This window comes from Mobula birostris, chromosome X (genome assembly GCF_030028105.1).
Source record: "Mobula birostris isolate sMobBir1 chromosome X, sMobBir1.hap1, whole genome shotgun sequence".
NCBI lineage: Eukaryota > Metazoa > Chordata > Chondrichthyes > Myliobatiformes > Myliobatidae > Mobula > Mobula birostris.
This window is the reverse complement of record NC_092402.1, coordinates 47,572,538-47,592,668: the sequence shown is the minus strand read 5'-3', so window position 1 is coordinate 47,592,668 and position 20,131 is coordinate 47,572,538. Positions and strand designations below refer to the sequence as shown.

The window sequence follows — 20,131 nt, the reverse complement described above, 5'->3', positions numbered from 1 at the left end:
CCGAGGGCTAAATGGTTTGTTGCTATTCTTGTTTCTCAATTCCTCTTTAGGCATCGACACTGCTGGTGCGGCTACGACTGATGAGAACATAGAACATTACAGCGCTTCGGCCCACGATGTTGTACCGACCTTTTAACATACAGTACTCGTAGATCAATCTAACCATTCCCTCTTACCTAACCCTCCAATTTCTATCATCCTTGAGCCTATCTAAGAGTTTTTTAAATGTCCCTAATGTATCTGATGTATCTGCATCTACCAGCACACCAGGCAGGGCAATTCTATTTTGAAATAAAATTTCCAACATTTTTCCCTTCTTTTCTTCTTTACCGTCCATTTTAAATCTCCAGTTTTGAAATTATCCCAAACAACAGGTGTTTAAACTGCAAATTCCTAAACACGAAAACCACACGCGCCAGTAAACTCACAGCCCCTGTCGTCGTGAATGGAACTACTCTGATAATCTGCTGTGAGCGAAGAGGGAAGATACTTGGAACGACGGATCTTTCTTAGTGCAGAGAGGTCAATCAAACACCACACCATGTTTAAAATATATTTATTTTAACCTACAGAGAAGTATTTCAAATATGTACCAATTCTCCCACTCGAATTTTCGTCAATACTGCGGTAAAAAATCCAAAACAAAATGAACAGATGATTTTTCTAAATGAACTGCTTTTTTAAAAACATCCCAACAGTGACCATGCCTCTCATTGTTTTTTTAAAGGGCCACGGTCCTTGTCGACAAACTGATGAGCTGCATTTTTTTTTGGCAAGTGGACAAAGATTAATTTTCTGACGATAAAATATGCAAAGAACCCATAATATATTAACAGTTTTGACAAGCGACCTAAATCCGAACATGAATATGGTTTTAATGCTCTACTCTTTATTTAACAATAATTGGTTGAGGAAAATTATGATTTAAATAAATTCTTTAAAGCGGAAATGCTTCTTTAAAAGAGGGATTGCTATCCAGAACAGTCTTGGAAATCCCTGATGTAAACAAACCGCCCACTTGTAATCAGGATGCCGAAGATGGCAGCGCGCTGCCCAAACAAGCTGTACAAAGCAGAGCTTTTGCCAGAAAACTGGTGTGCAAGCAACTCGCTGAGTTAATATTTCACCTGCCGATCTGAGTAGCCACTGGGACTGTCATCATCAGCGAGGTACATTTTAAAGGTAAATTACTATCAGAGAAAATAATGTTGCTAGTGTGGAACTGGGATGGAAAGGATACAAAGAGAACCTCTTGGTAACATGTCATGAATTGATACTGTAGTGTAGAGGTTTGCGCCACCACGTGGTGCTTCTGCGGGGAGTGAAATCGCAACATTGTTCAGTTTGGTGTAAGTTACAAAGAGAACAGCCTGGGTAGAAGTGAGACAAGCACAACCAGATGGGGTCCCAGGATCGACCAACAACACGTGAGTGCAACCTTTCGCGCACACACCCACACAGACACGAACAGCGGGTTAGAACAACAATCAATCTCTCTTTCTATCTTTCGTCCTTCACACTTATGGCACAAACACTCAGCCATATTTTTTTTCGTCTTCCTCTCTCGTTTGGACCCCGATTTAATTATTGCTCCGGCTGCTTAAGCTGTGCTTTCTGACATTTACTCAGCTAGTTAATACGTTTACTTGACAATCGTGTTTTAAAAATCAGCAACATTTTTTCTTGCCTTGTCTTACTGTTCGAAGCGAGATGCTGGGCTGGACGGGAACAAGTGCGCAGGCGTTTACATACGCCGAGAAAATCAGGCTGATTCCGTGCAGTGGCGAGCAGCCAGCTTTAATATTTTCTCAAGTCTGGTTTAGTATAGATTACTCTGCGGGATTTCTCGATTCGGAAATCCAAATATTTAAAGGAGCAATTTAGTGTTTTTTTAAAAAATCGGTTGTTAATGTAAGTCATTTCTTTTCAACAATTAAGAAACTTTAGATAAATTCGAGCTTTACCTTTTTTATTTTTGACGTCGCAATGATTAAAAAAAATTGGCAAACAGTGCGGCTTTATATAAATTTTACTTTGTAAAAGTTCCAAGATCATAAACGTGCATGCTTTACGTAATAATGAGCTCCCCACACTATTGTAATCCTGAAGAAAATGTTTACATTTTTAAATTGAAGAACATACCCTATTGATCTTGCATCTAATGGTTGAAATGATCGATAGAACGCAGAGCGCAATTGATGTCAATAAATGCCATAAACACTAGTCGGCCCCGCGGGGTTTATCCTGGAGATGTTTTCTTGACTTGCATCCAATTCCACATTCAATATCGTTATGAGTATGAATTTACTACCTTATCTGATTATTAAAGAATGTTCCAGATTTGAGCTCTGATCTACTGTGCTGAAGAAAGATTTACATTTAGCTAGCACCTTCAATGCACCTCTCAGGATTGAAGCAAGTTTACACCCATAAGTAAGGTTATTAATACAAAAAGCACACCAGTCAATTTATGAACAGCAGGTTCTCATAGGTTATAATGTAATAATGATAAAAATAATCCATCTTTCAGTAATGTCTAATAACAAATCACTGCTTCCCTTCTGTGGTCTCTTGTGTGAACACAACACCAGAAATCACATTGCTCTTTTGAACTAATGCAATAGGGTTGCTTACTACATTCAAACTGAGAGTTGATATGACCTCGATCTTGCATCTTGTCTAGAAGGCATTAACTCAGCCCTGCATGAATGATGGCCTAGAACTTTGTGCTTGGGCCTCCAGGGTGGGGCTGAATTTTAGAACTCTGATTCTCATGGAGCCTCAGCTGATAATGGATCTCCTTGAGGGTTAGGAGTGCTGTCATTTGCCGTTGTACCATGGTGTGTAGTATTTCCGAGTTCTGATTGCTATCAAAGTTCAAAGTTAAAAGTAAATTTTATTATAAAAGTACATATATACTACCATATACAACCCTGAGATTCATTTTCCTGTGGCATACTCAGGAAATGTATAGAAGAGTAACTATAACAGAATCAATGAAAGATCAACCAGAGTGCAGAAGACAACAAACTGTGCAAATGGAAATATAAATAAATAATGAGAACATGAGATAATAAGATAAAGAGACCTTAAAGTGAGATCATTGGTTGTGGGAACATCTCAATGGATGGGCAAGTGAGTGTAGTTAACCCCCTTTTGTTCAAGAGCCTGATGGATGAGGGGTAGTAATTGTTCTTGAACCTGGTGGTGTGAGTTCTGAGGCTTTTGTACCTTCTACCTGATGGCACCAGTGAGAAAAGAGCATGGCCTGGGTGGTGAGGATCTCTGATGCTGCTTTCTTATGGCAGTGTTTCATATAGATGTGCTCAATAGTTGGGAGGTGCTCTGCCCTGCTAACTGTGCTTGTGAGCGTATATGTTCAATTCTGCACACTCTTCACTTAGGCTCAAGATTCATTGTGATGACCTCTCTGTAAGATGGGCAGCTGCTGATAGGACGCTACCCATTCAACTATGTCTCATTATAGGTCAGCCACGCAGGAATGGAGAGGTTGAAATGGCTTGTTTCCCATTGTTTAGCTGGTATGTTGTTGTTTCTTGTGGTGTACTGCTAAACATTGCGAACATGTTATGTTGGTGCCGGAATTCCTTTGATTGTGTTGGTTGTTAAGTCAAATGACACATTTCATTCTATGTTTCAATGTACTGTACATGTGATAAATTAATGAATCTAAACCTGGAAAAAATGGCAGGAGTGTCTTGAGATTTTAAAAAAGAGCTGTGCTTTCACAATGTGAACTTCACTGGGAAAACCAGCACTTATTACCTGTCTTTAATTGCTCCTGAGAAAGTGTTGGTGAGCTGCCCTGTTGGACTATTATGATCTATGACACAAGAGATTCTGTAACTGCTGGAAATCTTGAAAGCACACGCACAAGATGCTGGAGGAACTTAGCAGGTCAGGCAGCATCAGTGGAAGGATATAAACAGTTGATGTTTTGGGCCAAGACCCTTCTTCGGTGCTTTATCTTAGCTTGAAATGTTGACCGTTTGTTCTGCTCCATAGATGATGGTGACCTGCTGAGTTCCTCCAGCATTTTATGTATTCTGCTATAATCTATATAGTGAGGGGACTTGTACCGTGCTGTTGGGGATGGAGTTCTGGGATTTAGACCTACCTGTGAAAAAATTACTATATATTTTCCACTTAGGATGGTGTGTGGCTTGGACTTATCACTGGTTGTTGGTGAGATTTCCAGCTGTCTATTCTCCTCTTCCTTCTGGGAGATAATTTCAAAGAAATCTTATTGAGTTCCATTCTGTAGATGGTTTACATATTGTTATTGGTGCAGAAGATGTGCAACTTTAGAATAGACTGGGTACTAAACAAGTGAGCTGCTTTGTCCCAGATGGTGATGAGTTTTGCTTTAGAGTTTTTGGAGCTGCATTCCATTCTTATCTTGTTTCTTTTAGCTATTGGAAAGACTTTGTAGGGTCAGGAAGTGAGTCATTCATTGCAGGATTCTCAGTGCTTGTCCTGCTGTCATAGCTGCATTATTTATGTAATGTCCAATTAAGTTTCTAGTCAGTGATAAACACACATTAGAAAACAAACCCTTTGTCTCCAATCCTGCAACCAGAGATCAGTTGCCAATCCAGCAGTATATGCTCTAGAGTTGTAGAAACTGGCTCTTTGGCCCATCTAGCTGACACCAACCATCGACCACTGATTTGCACTAATCCTACATTAATCTTTTTTTTAAGCTTCTCTCTGCATTTGCATAAACACTGCCCCCAATTCTACCACCCAACTGCACACCAGCGACAATTTACAGTGGCCAAATATCTCGCACCTTTGAGACTTTGGAGAAATCTGTGCCACAGGGGGAAGGTGCAAACCCCAAACAGACAGTACCCGAAATCAGGATTGAACCTGAATCTCTGAAGCTGTGAGGCAGTGGCTCTACTAACTGTGCCTTGGATGGGGATCGGCAGTTAAGCACCTTAAGTTTACTTAATAATATACACTCAATGGCCACCTTATTAGTTACTTCCTGTACCTAATAAAGCGGCCGCTGAGTGTATGTTTGTTGTCTTCTACTGCTGTAGTCCATCCACTTCAAGGTTCAATGTGGTGTGCATTCAGATGCTCTTCTACACACCACTAAGGTAACGTGAGGTTATCTGAGTTACAGTTGCCTTGCCATCAGCTGGAACCAGTCTGTCCATTCTCCTCTGACTTCTGTCATTAACAAGGCATTTTCACTCACAGAACTGCAGCTCACTGGATGTTTTTTGTTTCCCGCATCCTTCTCTGTAAGCTCGTGCAGCCCCCGTTAAGCCTCAGGCTCGCTCAGCTCGCTTCCGACGAGGGGGAGCAGCCTTCGGCCCTGCCAAACTGGGTAATCAAGTTTGTGTGGATGCTGTGTGATGTGCCCCACCCTGCCAAATAACAGACAATACACCATATGCGATTAAATGATTACACTTTATAGATTTCACTGGAACTATGTAATTAATAGAGATAAAATATAAAAGGAAAGTAAAAGGTGCCAAACTTATCAAAGTTCAAGCACTTCGTGCACAACAGTTGGAGCTCAATTAACGGAGTCTTCTTTCCAGCATTCGATCCCCTCCGACCGCCTCGGATCAACCATGGTGGTTGACCAGACGCTCCACACGAGTCTGCCTTCGTCTCCTCTCCTCACCGAAGACCCTGGGCCTTGGACTCCCACTCGGGATCCGTCCCGCCGCCCAGTTTACAGCATCACGTCTCCTCTCTCTGCCCCCATCCGCCTCAAAGCCCGTGGAAAAACAATAGTTTACAGACACACAAGAAAGAATAACATCTATCCCAATTGAAAACAACAGGAATTCTGCAGATGCTGGAAATTCAAGCAAGACGCATAAAAGTTGCTGGTGAACGCAGCAGGCCAGGCAGCATCTCTAGGAAGAGGTGCAGTCGACGTTTCAGGCCGAGACCAGTCCTGACGAAGGGTCTCGGCCTGAAACGTCGACTGCACCTCTTCCTAGAGATGCTGCCTGGCCTGCTGCGTTCACCAGCAACTTTTATCTATCCCAATTGGTTTGTTCCCTCTCTTATCAATAATATAATCCAAACAAGCTGCGAAAGAGAAGCAGTTTCTCAGCAGCTAACATAACAAAGAAGCCATTTTATTGTAACACAACAAAGAAGCCTTTTTCATTAGTCTTAGCAGTAGCATAAAAGAAGAAACCCCTTGCACTCGTTATGCATGAAAATCCCAGGAGATCAGCAGTTTCTGAGATACTCAAACCACCCCATCTGGCACCAACAATTATTCCATGGTCAAAGTCACTTAGGTCACACTTCTCCCCCATTCTGATGTTTGGTGTGAACAACAACTGAACCTCTATATATAAAACAAACAACCGAGCCTCTTGAACATTTTGCATGCTTTTATGCATTGAGTTGCTGTCACATGATTGGCTGAACTGATATTTACAGGTGTACCTGATAATGTGGTCACTGAGTGTAATTTGTAACTTATAATTTGCAGAGTTCATATGGCTAATGTGCAACTGAGAATGAGACGAGCATCATAACTACACTTGTAGCAGTAAGTTTACCAATTAATATTCACTACAAAAGAGACTAATTGATTCAGCCACTGGGTAGTGAGGAACTTCTGCATTGTTAGAGTTGCTGCTGTCTTTTGCGTGAAGCTCTGTCTCCCCTCTCAGATGTATATTATAAGGATAATTCTGCTGGTGTCCCAGATGATATTCCTTGTTCAGTGCCACGAAAATGGATGATCTGGTCATTTATCTCAGTTATGTTCTGTCTCTTTAATGGGCTGATAATGTGCCTGCAGAGCATAGAGTGCACTTCAGAAAGATCTACCTGGCTGTGACAACTTGGCATGTTGTAGAACGTGAACAATCTGTTTAAAAAAAAATGATAATAATAGTTCATTAGATCTTTCATAGCAGTGTCTATTAGATCAGTTTTTTTTTTGTGCTTATGTCTTTGAGTAATTCCTGTGTTAGGTGAATAAGACCACAATACCATAAATCATAGGAGCAGAATTAGGCCATTTGGCCCATCGTCTGCTCTGCCTTCCAATCATGGTTGGTTTATTATTCCTCTCAACCCCATTCTCCTGCCTTCTCCCCATAACTTTTGACACCCTGATTAATCAAGAACCTATCAAACTCTGCTTTCATATACCCAATGATTTGGTCTCCACAGATTCATCACCCTCTGGCTAAAGAAATTCTTCCTCTTCTCTGTTCTAAAGGTATTCTGAGGCTGTGCCCTCTGGTCCTGAACTCCCCCACTATAGGAAACATCCTCCCCACAGCTGCTCTATCTAGGCCTTTCAATATTCAAATAAGGAAGTGTTGAATGATTCTCATGTTAGGCAAAAAGGAACATGTTGAATAATTCTCATATCAGGTTAATGGGGAAGGGTTGAAAAATTCTAAGGCTATCTCGAAGTATAATTTTTCTCTCTCTTGAACTTGCATGAGAATTGCTTATCTTCTTGATAACTTTGCGCACATGTATATTATATTTAATTTATGTTTATGTGAACTTGTGTTTGGCCTTGCCTTGTAACGTATTGTGATGCTGCTGCAAAGAGCTTATTTTTATGGCATTTATACTCTGTGCATGTATTTTTAATGAGAATACTTAACCCAAACTTTGAATAATTCTCATATTAGGCAAAAGGTGGAGGTTTCAGTGGTCAATTAACAGCACATTCTATGCACAGTAATTGCATTTCATAAGCAATTAATTAGCTGTAAGGTGTTTTGAGAATGAACTGAAGCCGTCAAAAACCTTCCTCATTCACCTAACATGAAATTACATTCAGTGGCCACTTTATCAGGTACCTCCTGTAACTAATACAGTGGGTCCTCTTGTACCCACTGTATGTTTATGGTTTATGCATGTTTATGGTTTTCAGCTGCTGTGGCCCATCCACTTCAAGGTTCGATGTGTTGTGCATTCAGGGATGCTCTTCTGCACACCACTGTTGTAATGCATGGTTATTTGAGTTACTGTCGCCTTCCTGTCAGTCAGCTTGAACCAGTCTGTCCATTCTCCTCTGACCTCTCTTGTAAACAAGGCATTATAGCCCAGAGAACTGCCGCTCACTCGTTTTTTTTTTTTTGCATCATTCTCTGTAAACTCTAGAGACTGTTGTGTGTGAAAATCCCAGGAGATCAGCAGTTTCTGAGATACTCAAACCACCCCGTCTGGCACCATTAATCATTCTATGGTGAAAGTCACTTAGATCACATTTCTTCCTCATTCTGATGATTGGTCTGAACAACACTGAAGCTCTAGACCATGTCTGCATGCTTTTATGCATTGAGTTGCTGCTACGTGATTGGGAGACCACACTTGGAGTATTGTGTGCAGTTTTGGGCTCCTTATTTTAGAAAGTTTATACTGACATTGGAGAGCGTTCAGAGAAGATTCACAAGAATGATTCCAGCAGTGAAAGTGCTACTGTATGAGGAACATCTGGCAGCTCTTGGGCTGTATTCCCTGGAGTTCAGGGAAATGAGGGGGAATCTCATAGAAACATTCCAAATGTTAAAAGGCGTGAACAGACTAGATATGGCAAAATTATTTCCCATGGTAGGGGATTCTAGGACAAGAGGGCATGACTTCAGGATTGAAGGACGTCCACTTAGAACAGAGATGTGGAGAAATTACTTTAGTCAGAGGGTGGTAAATCTGTGGATTTTTTTTTGCCACAAGCAGCTGTTGAGGCCAAGTCATTGGGTGCATTTAAGGCAGAGATAAATAGGTTCATGATTAGCCAGAGCATCAAAGGGTATGGGGAGAACGCAGGGGAGTAGGAATGACTGGAAGAATTGGATCAGCCCGTGACTGAATGGCGGAGCAGTCTCAACGGGCCGAATGGCCTACTTTTTCTCCTATATCTTATGGTCTTATTTGCATTAACGGGCAGGTGTACAGGTGTACCTAATAAAGTGGCCACTGAGTGCATGTCTTGATGAAGGATCTCAGTTCAAAACGTTGACTGTTTATTCCCCTCCATAGGTGCTGCCTGAGCTGCTGAGTTTCTCCAGCATTTTGTTTGTGTCGCTCTGGATTTCCAGATTCTGCAGAACCTCGTGTGTTGAATGATGTCTTCAACTATAAAAGGCATTGTAAATAAACCAGTATTGAACTTTCTTTAGCAACAGGCACAAAATGCTGGAAGGACTCAGAGGTCAGGCAGCATCCAGGGATAGCCTCACTCACCTCAACTCTGAACTGATTCCACATCCTACAGACTCGCTTTCAAATAAATAATGCTGAGAGCATTAGTTATAGAGGCCTTGGAAGGGAGTACATAGCTTGTAAAATCAGTTCAGTGTTGAGGTGAGTGGGGTTACCTACATTTGTTCAGGTGCCAGATGGTTGAAGGGTAATAACTGTTCCAGAAGTCGAAGGCTCCTGTACCTTCTTCGCAATGGCAGCAGTGAGACGAGAGAATGGCCTGGATGGTGGGGCTTCTTGAAAATGGATGCTGCTTTCTTGTGGCAGTTTTCTTCATAGATGTGCTCGATGGTGGAGAGGGCTTTTCCTGTTATGGACTGGGTTGTATTCGCCACTTTTTGTAGTTTATTCCATTCTTGGGCATGGCGTTTCCATACCAAGCCATGATGCAACCAGTCAGGAAACTTTTCTCTATGCATCTATAGAAGGTTGGCAAAGTTTTAGATGACTTTCCAAATCTGCACATGCTTCTAAGAAAGTAAAGGCGTTGCTGTGACTTCTTTGTGATGAGACTTGCGTGCCTGGTCCCAGGACAGATCCTCTGATATGATAGCACCAAGGAACTTAAAGTTACTGACCCTCTCCACCTCCAATTCCTTAATGAGGACCGGCTCTTGAGCCTCCAGTTTCTTCCGTCTGTACTCAGTAAGCAGTTCTTTACATATGTACCACACCACTGCCCTACCTCCCTCACACTATCTTCCATCATTAACTCCAAAAGATATTGTAGGTTAGTTACAATGTAACTTGTTGGGCAGCAATCCAGCAAGATAGGGTAAAACATCAGCTTTTAGCTTCACCTGCCCAGAATATGATTGGACAAAGTAGAAAATTAGCAGTTAAACCAATGCTGTTGGATTATCAATGTGCAGGCTGAGTTAAATTGCTTGAAGGTGTGAATGTAAATCTTCAGCAGCGACTCTGCATACCTCTTCAGTTGCTTGTTCCGTGCAGTGAGCTCTATTTTTATACAGTAGTTAGTCCTGGATAGATGCCCTAATCCTGATATTGTTGGTTAAAGGCATGTAACTTTTTTATTATTGCTCTTTACAATAGACGATAGGTGCAGGAGTAGGCCATTTGGCCTTTCGAGCCAGCACCGCCATTCACTGTGATCATGGCTGATCATCCACAATTGGTATCCAGTTCCTGCCTTATCCCTATAACCTTTGATTCTGCTATCTTTAGGAGCTCTAGCCATCTCTTTCTTGAAAGCATCCAGAGACTTGGCCTCCACAGCCTTCTGGGGCAGAACATTCCATATATCCACCACTCTCTGGGTGAAAAAGTTTTTCCTCAACTCCGTTCTAAATGGCCTACCCCTTATTCTTAAACTGTGGCCTCTGGTCCTGGACTCACCCATCAACGAGAACATGCTTTCTGCCTCCAGCTTGTCCAATCCCTTAATAATCTTAAATGTTTCAATAAGATCCCCTCTCAGCCTTCTAAATTCCAAGCCCAGTCGCTCCAATCTTTCGACATATGACAGTCCTGCCATCCCGGCAATTAACCTTGTGAACCTACGCTGCACTCCCTCAATAGCAAGAATGTCCTTCCTCAAATTTGGAGACCAAAACTGCACACAGTACTCCAGGTGTGGTCTCACCAGGGCCCTGTACAGCTGCAGAAGGACCTCTTTGCTCTTATACTCAATTCCCCTTGTTATGAATGCCAGCATGCCATTAGCTTTCTTCATTGCCTGCTGTACTTGCATGCTTGCTTTCAGTGAATGATGTACAAGAACACCTAGATCTCGTTGTACTTCCCCTTTTCCTAACTTGACTCCATTTAGATAATAATCTGCCTTCCTGTTCTTACCACCAAAGTGGATAACCTCGCATTTATCCACATTAAACTGCATCTGCCCACTCACCCAGCCTGTCCAAGTCACCCTGCATTCTCATAACATCCTCCTCACATTTCACACTGCCACCCAGCTTTGTGTCATCGGCAAATTTGCTAATGTTACTTTTAATTCCCTCATCTAAATCATTAATATATATTGTAAACAGCTGCGGTCCCAGCACTGAACCTTGCGGTACCCTACTGGTCGCTGCCTGCCATTCTGAAAGGGACCCATTAATCACTACTCTTTGTTTTCTGTCAGCCAGCCAATTTTCAATCCATGTCAGTACTCTGCCCCCAATACCATGTGCCCTAATTTTGCCCATTAATCTCCTTTGTGGGACTTTATCAGACTTTACAGCTGGCAGATTTCGACTATAACTCAATCTGAAATTCATGGGCCTTTTGAGCAAATTATCTAATCCACTAGGACCATTTATCAGTCACTGGTACAAACTGGTGTCCAGGGATTACTATTCTGAATTTGTTTACATTAAAACTTTGAATAAATACTTCAGCTTTTTAATGAAGTTTTTAGGCAGTTGTTTCCAGTTGTGTTATACATCTTGGGGTGTAGTGTCCCAGTAAGCACTCTTGACTGGGATGTAATGCTAAGGCTTTAGAAGGCATTGGTCAAACCACACTTGCCATTGTGAGCAGTTTTGGGCTCTTGTCTAAGAAAGGCATTGGAGAGGGTCCAGAGGAGATCCATGAGAATGATTCCTTTCAGGAAAGAAAGGGTTGAACGCATGAGGAATGTTCGATGGATATTGAAAGGCCTAGTAGACTTGGAGAGAATATTTCCCATCGTGCAGGAGTCTTGAACCAGACGGCTCAGCCTCAGAATGCAGGGACATCCCTTAAGAGCAGAGAAACTGAAGAATTTCTTTAGCCAGATGGTGGTGAATCAATGGAATTCACTCCACAGATGACTATGGAGGCCAAGTCATTGGGTATATTTAAAGCAGAGGTTGATAGGTTCTTGATTTTTAAAGGTTACAGGGAGAAGGCAGGAGAATGAGGTTGAGAGGGATCATAAATCAGCTGTGATAGAATGGTGGAGCAAACTCGATGGGCTGAATGGCCTAATTCTGCTCCTATGTTTTATGGTCATGTGGACTTGACAACTCTCACGCCAGTGAAAATGGTCTTTGCTTCTGCAGTCGGATTTATCATCAGCAAGTATTTGCCACACACTTCATTAAACTCGAAGACTGATATCAAATTTGAAGATGTGTGAAGGAAAAAATGAGAATTTAAGCTAGTGGGGATTCAAAGGAGATGGGAAGGTTTGAGGGTCAGCATGACACAGAGGAAAAGGGAAATGCTAATCTTGTTTGCAGTTCAGTCACCAGATGGGCAGCTGAGGAGAAGGGTGAGAGTGTAACCAAAGTGTTGGAGAACTGTGATCTGGAAATGAATATTCAGATTCCCTCAGCTAGTTGTTCACCTGTCCTATCCCTCTCTCCACTCTTTTTATCCATCTGTCAATCATCCCCTCCCCAACTGGTTCCACCTATCACTGACAGTGATTATTATCCCTAGAAACCAACAATCTTCCCTCTACCCTCTTTGTGCTGCTGCAGGGTCTTCACCTGGCTATATTTTGACAGGCTGCATCTCTGTCTGGTATGTGAGGTGGAGTGGGGGTACTGTACAGGATTGAAAGAAGCTACAGGAACTTGTAAAATTAGTCTGCTCCATCTTGGGTATCAGCCCCTGTAGTATCCAAGACATCTTCAAGGAGTGGTGTCTCAGAAAGGCAGCGTCCATTATTAAGGACCCCCATCACCCAGGGCATGCCCTTTTCTCACTGTTACTATTAAGTAGGAGGTACAGAAGCCTGAAGGCACACACTCAGCGGTTCAGGAACAGCTTCTTCTCCTCTGCCATCCGATTCCTAAATGGGCATTAAACCCATGAACAACAGGAATTCTGCAGATGCTGGAAATTCAAGCAACACACATCAAAGTTGCTGGTGAACACAGCAGGCCAGGCAGCATCTCTAGGAAGAGGTGCAGTCCACGTTTCAGGCCGAGACCCTTCGTCAAGACCCATGAACACTACTTCACTTTTTTTATTATTTCTGTTTTTGCAATATTTGAATATAACTATTTAATATATATATATACTTAATGTAACTCATTTTTTCCTATAATTATAATGTATTGCATTGTACTGCTGCTGCTAAATTAACAACTTTTGCGACATATGCTGGTGATATTAAACCTGATTCTGAAATATTGACTTGTACTATTTGACCCAGCGTTCTGTATTTGGTTTCAGTTTCTAGCATCTGCAGTCTTTTTGGCCTTCCCTCAAATAGTGATTTCTACTTCAGATGGCTAGGGAGGCAAAGAGTGGAGGGAAACAGACAAAGTGCATTAAACAAAGCAACAGAATGCCTTTGATGAAGATGCTGAGTTTTTCTTTCAAACATATTGGCTGAACGTGGGGCAGGAGGAGACCATTTGGCCCCTCAAGTGTGCACAGTTAATCAATTAGATTACAGACAATCCTGTGCTTCGCTTCATCTGAAAGTTTTGGTTCTTCACCAAACAACACACACAAAATTCTGGAGGAGCTCAGCAGGTGAACCAACGTCTATGGAGAAGAATAAAGAGTCAACATTTCGGGCTGAGACCCTTCATCAGGACACTAAAGGAAGGGGGCAGAAGGCAGTTGGGGGGAGGGGAAGTTGTACAAGCTGGCAGGTGATAGGTGAGACCAACTGAGGGGGGAGGTGGGTTGGGTTGGAGGAGGAAGAAGTATAAAGCTAGAAGGGGATAGATAGAAGAGATAAAGGACCAAAGAAGAAGGAATCTGACAGGAGAAGACATGGGATAAAGGGAAGGAGGAGGGGCACCAAAGGGAGGTGATGGATAGCTGAGGAGGTGAGAGGGTAACCATCATGGGGAATGGTAAAAGAGAGAAGAGAGGAGTTGGGGCAGGAAGTAGAGGGGAGAGATTATGGAAGTTTGAGAAATAGATGTTCATGCCATCAAGTTGGAGGCTATCCAGGTGGAATGTGAAGTGTTGCTCCTCCAACCTGAGTTTGGCCTCAGTGTGGCAGTAGAGGAGGCCATGGACAGATATGATGTTGCAGGAATAGGAAGTCAAATTGAAATGAGTGGGCACCGGGAGATCCTGGCTGTTGTCAAGTTCTTTACCTTGCCTTGTTGTTAAGTGACAGTAACTTAGTAACCTATAATTACAATTGTTCTGTCAGAACTGTACTGCAATAACCAGTTTTTGGAGGCATCCCACAGACAGTCACTGGTTCTACTACACTGCAAACCATGTGAAAGAAATATGATTTATTAGAATAAAGCCACAAATTTAATGGGGTGACATTGTCTTAAGTCACTGGGCAGTGTGCCAATGGTATCTTGTCAAGCAATGGTCCGCCTTAGAGTGATTAGTTTACGGTAAAACTGAACAAACTATAAAACAACATTAAAAAAAATTCAGACAGGCAGGTTGAGTTAAAAATTCTTGGAATTATTATCTATGATTCGGTATGTGACTTTATAACGTTGGGAACTTTTTGCTTGACGTTCCTGCACCCTGTTTATAGAATAACCCTACACTGTAACAGATGTGGAGAGTTCTTTGTATAGCATTCGGTTCAGTGCCATTTTTTTTTATTCAGACATGGAATATAGATGTTGGGAATGCTGGCATTTATTTGTCCATCCCTTGTTGACCCTGAAGTTAAAAGTCAACCGCAACTCTCACATATAGGCCTGACTGGCACTGTCTCTAGAAGGTAATATCGATCATCAAAAGATCCCCACCATCCGGGCAGCTACCATCAGGCAGGAGATACTGAAACTGAAGTCCAACACCACCAGGTTTAAGGACAGCTACATCCACTCAGTTTTTGAACTGACTGGCATAAACCTAATCATAGGTTTAGCTGCACTCTGGCCACTTTGATCACTTTGCACTAAAATGGGCTTTTACTGAATTGTTTTTTTTCTTCTTGTAAAGATTGTGCATAATTTTGGCAGATGGAGCTCAATGCAGATAAGTGGGAAGTGGTTCATTTTGGTAGGTCAAATTTGAAAGCAGAATATAATATAAATGGTAAGACTCTTGGCAGTGTGGAGGATCTGAGACCTCTTGGGGTCCGAGTCCATAGGACAGTCAAAGCTGCTGTGCAGGTTGACAGCGTTGTTAAGAAGGCATATGGTGTGTTGGCATTCATCAACCGTGGGACTGAGTTCAAGAGCCGTGAGAGCTCTACAAGCTATACAAGCTCTACAGCTATACAAGACCTTGATCAGACCCCACTTGGAGTACTGTGTTCAGTTCTGGTCACCTCACTACAGGAAGGATGTGGATACTATAGAGAAAGTGCAGATTGGAGGGCGTACCTTATGAGAATATGATGAGTGAACTTGGCCTTTTCTCCTTGGAGTTTTGGAGGATGAGAGGTGACCTGATAGAGGTGTATAAGATGATGAGAGGCATTGATCGTGTGGATAGCCAGAGGCTTTTTCCCAGGGCTGAAATGGCTAACACGAGGGGGCATAGTTTTAAGGTGCTTGGAAATGGATACAGAGGGGACGTCAGGGCTAAGTTTTTCACACACAAAGTGGTGGATGCGTGGAATGCACTGCTGGCAGCAGTGGTGGAAGCGAATACAATAGGGTCTTTTAAGGGTCTCTTGGATAGGTACATGGAGCTTGGCAAAATAGAGGGCTATGCGGTAGGCAAATTCTAGGCAATTTCTAGAGTTGTTTACGTGGTCGGCACAACATTGTGGGCCGAAGGGCCTGTAAAGTGTTGTAGATTTCTATGTTCTATGTTAATGTATGTTTTTCTTATGAATGTTGTTTATATGATTCTGTGTGCCTGTGATGATGCTGCTGCTGTAGGGTTTTCATTGCACCTGTGCAGACATGTACTTGTGCATCTGACAGTGAACTCAACTCTGACTTTGACTGGGTAAGATCAGACTTCCTCCAGGAGGAGGTGAACCAGATGGGTTTTTATGACATTTATGTAGATTCATGAGTATTGATATCGAGGTGAGGTTTAGGGAGCTGTTGCCAGAGAAGTATAGGTATTTAACTCCAGCATACTCTGTAGGTCAAAGTCAAAAGTAAATTTATTATCAGAGTACGTATATGTCACCATATACAACTCATTTATGAAAAACTATACACAACAAAAACTGACAAGCAGTCAATAAGCAAAATAAGAAAAATTGTGCAATTAATAAAAAAGTTAAAGTGAGAACTTGTGTTGTAGAGTCCTTGAAGGTGAGTCTATAGGTTATGGAGTCAGTTCAGCGTTGAGGTGAGCAGAATTGTCCACGTTCGTTCAGGAGCTTGATGGTTGTAGGGTAGTAACTGTTCCTGAATCTGGTGGTGTGGGACCTAAGGCTTCTTACTCTACATCCTGCCCAATTATAGTACTGAATGAGGGCACGGCCTGGGTGACTGGGGTGCTTGATAATGGGTGCAGCACTTTTTGTAAGTGTGCTCAGTGACGGGGAGGGCTTTGCATGTGATAGACTGTGCTGTAGCCACTGTATGCCAGTGGGGTTGGGAAGGAAGGCTTGGGAGGTTGACAGGCTGTCAGTCAAGCAGTCTGATTTGCCTGGAAGTCTTGACGGCCGGTGGCATTGCACTTGTCTTACTTTAGCAGTAGATCACCTCTTGCACTACCATGGACTTGTCTTTTATTTGTTGCACAGATGTCTATTTGTACACTTTTTTTTCACTTCTCTTTCTGATACAGGGCCTTTTAAAAGTATTCAGTCCCCAACCCTTTGTTCGCATAAATGTGTATTACAACCAGGGATTTTGATCAACTTAACTGAGAACTTTTATTTGTGAATCATATGCTCTTTATTTCATAGCAGAGCCCCTCAAAAACAGGGAAAACTGGAAAGAATGAAAAAAAAATTAAAAACTGTAATGGCAGCATTCATCTTCCTTTCAATTCTAACCAGACTTCCGGTCCCTGCTTGTAATACTCATTTATGCGAACAAAGGGTTGTGGGCCGAATACTTTTTCAAGGCATTGGATAAATGATAAATATTTACGTTCTGTGTGTTGTCTGAACCTATTCACCTGTAATCTGCTGGAAGTCAATTTTCCATTGTACCTGCATCTCACTGTACTTGTGTGCATTGATCCAGGCAAGTGGAGAGTTCTCCACTGTGCTCTTGATTACACCGCAGGCTCAGGATACTCGACCTCTGACCTGTGTTGCTATTGATGTAGTCCCCACCATTTATACCGGGATATTAATGGTGGGAACTTAGTGATGATGGTGCTATTGCTGAGGTAAGGAGTGAATAGTTAGAAACTCTGTTGCTGGAGATAATTATTACCTGGCACTTTTATGGAGCTAAAAGAACATAGAACATTACAGTACAGTACAGGCCCTGTGGCCCACAATGTACCGATCTTAATAACCTACTCTAAGATCAATCTAACCCTTCCCTCCTACATAGCAATCCATTTTTCTATCATCCATGTGACCCTTAAATGCCCCTAATGTATCTGCCTCTGCAATGTTACTTGTCACTTATCAGTCTGTGCCTGACTGTTGTCCAGGTCTTGCTATGTGCAGGCATGGGCTACCTCATTTGCTGGGAAGCTGTTAGCTTAATTAATTATTGTGCGATAATCAGTGAACGTCCCTACTTCGTTAGTCAGGGGATTGAGTTCTTATGCCGCAAGTTAATGTTACAGCTCTGTAAGGTTCTGGTTGGACCACACTTGGAGTGTTGTGTTCAGTTCTGGTCCCCTCATTGTTGGGGAAAGATGTGGAAGCTTCAGAGATAGTACCAAGGAGATTTACCAGGATGATGCCTGGATTAGACTGTGTACCTACATCTATTGATGCTATATCTTATGAGGATAGGTTGAATGAGCTAGGACTTTTCTCTTTGGAGTGAAGTAGGATGAGTGGTGGCTTGATAGAGATGTACAAGATAAGAGGCATAGATCGAGTGGGCAGCCAGAGATTTTCCCCCCGGGCAGAAATAGTTAATACAAGGGTACATAACTAAGCTGTTGGAGGAATGTTATGATAAGGTTGTATAAGGCTGGAATCTTATGATGAGGTTGTATAAGGCATTGGTGAGGCTGAATCTAGAGTATTGTGTTCAGTTTTGGTCACCAAATTACAGGAAGGATATAAATAAGGTTGAAAGAGTGCAGAGAAGGATTACAAGGATGTTGCCGGGACTTGAGAAACTCAGTTACAGAGAAAGGTTGAATGGGTTAGGACTTTATTCCCTGGAGCGTAGAAGAATGAGGGGAGATTTGATAGAGGTATATAAAATTATGATGGGTATAGATAGAGTGAATGCAAGCAGGCTTTTTCCACTGAGGCAAGGGCAGAAAAAAAGCAGAGGACATGGGTTAAGGGTGGGCGGGGGGGGGGGGAGTCTAAAGGGAACATTAGGGTGGGGGACTTCTTCACACATGGAGTGGTGGGAGTATAGAATGAGATGCCAGACGAGGTGGTAAATGCGGGTTCTTTTTTAACATTTAAGAATAAATTGGACAGATACATGGATGGGAAGTGCATGGAGGGATATGGTCCGTGTGCAGGTCAGTGGGACTAGGCAGAAAATGGTTTGGCACAGCCAAGATGGGCCAAAAGGCCTGTTTCTGTGCTGTAGTTTCTATGGTTCTATGGAAAGTATAGGGGGGGATATCAGGTAGGTTTTTTATACAGAGTGATTGGTGCGTGGAACCATTGGACTCTTAGATTTGGCGCATAGATGAAAGAAAAATGGAGGGCTATGCAGGAGGAAAGGGTTAGATTGATCTTGGAGCAGGTTAAAAGGTCGGCACAACATCATGGGCCGAAGGGCCTGTGCTCTGTTATACTGTGTTCTGACTTTGCGATAGAAGAAAGGTCATTCAGCTGCTGCTTCTCCTCAGCAACTGAAGATGGTTGTGCCTAGGACACTGTCTTGAGTAATTTCTGTAGAGATTTTCTGGGTCTGAACTGACAAGCTTCTGCCAATGACAACTGTCAATGCCACTTACAGTCCAAACACTCAAAGCCCCACCTTACCGAGCACCAAGAACTCAAAGGCAGCAAGGCTTTCAGAGCCCACTGAAGGAACACCACGAATCCTTGTAGGACAACGGTGAGCTGGCTGTAATTTGGAAGAGGAGTCACAAAGGCACTAAGCCTGAGATCTTTAATATTCTGACTAAATGGAAGGTGGCGATTTGCAGATGTTTGATGATCTGCATACAATCTAGTTGCTGGGAAGGCAAATGCTTTCTGGTGCTCAATCTGTGCTACTTCAATTTGCAAATAGAAATGTTTCAAAGAGAAGAAATAACTTGGCTCATCATAGCTCTGCCCAGTCTTTGAACTATGTATCCAATTAGTCACACACCCTGCCGTTTCTCCTCAGTGTTCCAATGTTTTCCTTTTCAAGTTTAACAACCAACCTTGACATCACAGTCGTGATGAGCAGATGAATTCCTAAACTGTACACTGGAAAGAAAAAGAACAAGCATCTCTCACTTCCAATCCATCAGACTATTCCTTTAGGGCTTTGAAATTTTAAATTAAATGCAATTAATTTGCCACATCTGAGCACTGCAGAATTCTGTCATTTGATGATCAATAAAATAATTATTTATAATTGACTATTGGGAAAAACCCTAAATGAACAAAAGGTAGATAATCACACTGGAAAAAAATGTGGGTGTTGTTCCTTTCTCTACAACTCAGGTGCCTGGGAACCCAATTATTGCCCTGTTTAAGGGCAAGTAACAGGGTTAAGTTCTCTCTCTGAATCTGAGTCTCGTTTGTTCTTGTATCATCTATTAACCCATCAGTGGTAAGAGCATAGAAGCTATTCAACTTCTCAGGCCACGAGATCAGGGATTGGGAGAACTGTTCATTGTACAGTAGACATCCTTTAAATAGTTCAAATTCTCTGTGAATTGGCTGCTTCAGAAAAGAACCTGGTCAGCGTTCTACAGAAGAGACTGAGAGAAAAAGAGACAAAGACAAGCACTCCACTCGAATTCAATCCCAATCGGA

At 42.3% G+C, this 20,131-nt stretch overlaps 1 protein-coding gene across 7 annotated transcripts in view; it reads left to right on the top strand.

Moving 5' to 3' along the window:
• LOC140191705 (TANK-binding kinase 1-binding protein 1-like) overlaps positions 1–20,131 on the top strand; it is a 185,042-nt gene that overhangs the window by 2,827 nt on the left and 162,084 nt on the right. For 3 of the 7 annotated variants that reach the window (XM_072249363.1, XM_072249362.1, XM_072249355.1), the window contains exon 1: positions 1,329–1,427. The exons of 1 other annotated variant lie outside the window; for it this stretch is intronic. The gene's annotated coding sequence lies outside the window, so the exon portion shown is untranslated. Of the gene's footprint in view, positions 1–1,011; positions 1,183–1,328; positions 1,428–6,501; positions 6,560–20,131 lie in introns of those variants that run through there. 3 more of the 7 variants (XM_072249361.1, XM_072249356.1, XM_072249357.1) reach the window with 3 other exon arrangements.